Source organism: Silene latifolia, unplaced genomic scaffold (assembly GCF_048544455.1).
Source record: "Silene latifolia isolate original U9 population unplaced genomic scaffold, ASM4854445v1 scaffold_20.1, whole genome shotgun sequence".
In the NCBI taxonomy this organism is placed as follows: Eukaryota; Viridiplantae; Streptophyta; class Magnoliopsida; order Caryophyllales; family Caryophyllaceae; genus Silene; species Silene latifolia.
The window spans coordinates 8,871,917-8,874,738 of NW_027413163.1; the positions used below are offsets into that span (position 1 = coordinate 8,871,917).

The window sequence follows — 2,822 nt, forward strand, 5'->3', positions numbered from 1 at the left end:
GTTCCACCCGTGCACAGCGCATTCCCTTTATCATTCTTCCATTCTTTCTTTCAAGTCTTGTGTTCTTCATTGTGGGGGCACTACTAAGGCATGGATAGCCTAGGCAATTGCCATCCCCACACTAAGGTAAAGCACTACACATCAATTGAAATTGTTAGTCCCTCCCTCACTTCTCTCTTACATCACAATTATTTTGATCAAAGTAAATAAAAATCCAAAGATGACAAAAATGCAATACAAGAATTGAAATGTAAGTTAGGGAGTTAGAAATATTTACAAGTGGTGGTTTAGGGAGGACTCCACCAAACTCTCATTCTCAATGAGATGTCAAGGGGGCATGTTCAAGGTGTTGTTGATGTTGCTCAACACCTTGAAGAAGTAATCAAAAGCTTGCTCATTATTATGGTAGAGGTCCTCAATAGACCTTGGCCCTTGTTGTTGATCATGATCGATGGCATGTCCAATGTAGGGATTAAAAATCCCTTCAAATTCGTCGTCCCAAAGACCACAAACTTCATTGAGTTGATCATTGAAAATCTCTTGCTTAGATGGAGACAACTCTCCCAATTTCTTCTCTTGGCCAATGAGGCCATCTTCTTCTTCCTTGGTTGATTTTGATGAGCTTTGCAAGCTCTCCTTGTCACAATTCACTTGCTCTTTGAATGGAGCATCTTCAATTTTCTTCCTCCATTGGAGTTCCGATTTCTTCCTTTCATCTTTTCGGCTATAATGATCAATCATGAAACATGGCTCATGTAAACGAGGAGCTCTCATAGTCTTGTCGAGATTAAAAGTTATGCTTTCATCTCCCACTTCTAGAGTGAGCTCACCATGTTTCACATCAATCACCGCACCGGCGGTGTGTAGGAAAGGTCTTCCTAGGATGATTGGAATGTTGGAATCTTCCTCCATATCAACAATGACAAAGTCCACCGGGATGAAAAACTTCCCAATTCGCACGAGGACATCTTCCCATATCCCTAACGGTGTCTTCGTCGATCTATCGACCATTTGGAGTGTGATGTTGGTGCATTTAAGCTCTCCCGTCCCCAACCTTTTACTTACCGAGTACGGCATGACACTCACACTAGCCCCTAGATCACATAAGGCTTTGTTGATCGTCGTGTCGCCAATGGTACACGGTATTGAGAAGCTTCCCGGATCCTTTAACTTTGGAGGTGAATTCCCTTGAAGTATTGCACTACTCACCTTAGTGAAGGCGATAGTCTCAAGTTTCCGGATCGACTTCTTCTTTGTGAGGATATCTTTCATGTACTTCGCATAGGCCGGAACGTGATTGATTAATTCCGTGAAAGGAATTGAGACTTCTAAATTCTTCACAATTTCCATGAACTTTCCAAGTTGATCATCAAATTTGGGCTTGGCTTGACGACTTGGAAAAGGAAGTCTAATCACAATGGGCTCCTTCTCTTTGGTCTTGTCTTCATTTTTCCTTGAACTTTCTTCTTTTGATGATTCTCCATCTTTGGAGTTTTGCACAATTTCTTCCTTTTCACTAACTTCCACAACTTCATCCTCAACTTGCTTCTTCGGTGCTTCATACCTTGTACCACTTCTCAAGTAAATGGCACTAACCGTTTCATGTCTAGGGGGATTACTTTGAGGTGGTAATTGCCCCTTTTGTCTTTGTGAGCTTGAAGATGCTAGTTGAGTCAATTGGGTTTCCAACATCTTGGTGTGAGCTAGAATGTTGTTGATGGTGGTTTCCTTTGCTTGGCTATCTTTTTGCATTTGGGTGAAAAATTCTTGTTGATTCTTTTGCATTTGGAGGACCGCTTTTTGGACATAAAAACCTTGGTCATTTTGGTGATTGTATGGATTTTGATTTTGGTAACCTTGGTTTTGATTGTAAAAGGGTCTTTGATTTTGGTTTCTCATGGGTGGTGGAGTGTATGTTGTTTGAGGGTTTTGAACATTTTGGCTTTTGTATGAGAGATTTGGATGGAACTTGGTGTTTTCATTGTAAAAATTTGAATAAGGGGTACCACTTTTATATGCTTGGAAAGCATTAACTTGTTCGGTTGTTCCCCTATACTCACTTGGGTCATGTCCCAAAGTTCCACAATTCTCACATATCCCACTTGGGATTGATGAGGATGCCGTCATGGCATTGACATGATGCTTCGATGATTTTGAGTTTTCCTCAAGTCTAGCCATAGCTTGTTCAAACTTCAAGTTGATTGTATCGATATGGGAGCTTAGTTGGGCACCTAATTGAGTAACGGCGTCCACTTCATACTTTCCTCCTCTAGTAGCCTTGCGAGGCCTACTATATTATGAATTGTGGATTGCCATCTCTTCAATTTTGCTCCAAGTTTGGTTGTCATCAACCTCGGTAAACATCCCATTCGATCCCATATTAAGGATATTTCTTGAGTCTTCATAAAGACCATTCCAAAATTGTTGCACCAAAAACCATTCGCTAAGTCCATGGTGAGGACATGAGCGACAAATTCCCTTGAACCGCTCCCAAGCTTCATACAAAGACTCTTCATCCCTTTGCTTAAAACCCGTAATTTGAGCTCTTAGCATGTTGGTCTTTTACGGTGGGTAGAATTTTTGTAGAAAGCTAGAGCCAACTTCTTCCAAGAATCTATTCCAAGGGTGGCCTTATCAAGGCCCTTCAACCATTGCTTTGCGGTGCCGATTAAGGAAAAAGGAAATAAGACCCATCTAATTTGGTCTTGAGTCACGCCCGTTTGAGAGATAGCATCGCAATAATCGCAAAAGGTTTCCATATGAGAATGAGGATCCTCACTAGGCATCCCCCCGAATTGGCTCCTCTCAACTAGTTGGATGAA

General features: G+C 41.5%; 1 non-coding gene across 1 annotated transcript; it reads left to right on the forward strand.

The window, feature by feature from the left end:
* The first annotated feature begins 2,446 nt into the window (after window positions 1-2,446).
* LOC141638579 (small nucleolar RNA R71) lies at window positions 2,447-2,553 on the forward strand. The gene has a single exon (XR_012542126.1). It is a non-coding gene; the product is annotated as a small nucleolar RNA R71 (small nucleolar RNA).
* Window positions 2,554-2,822: the final 269 nt, after the last annotated feature.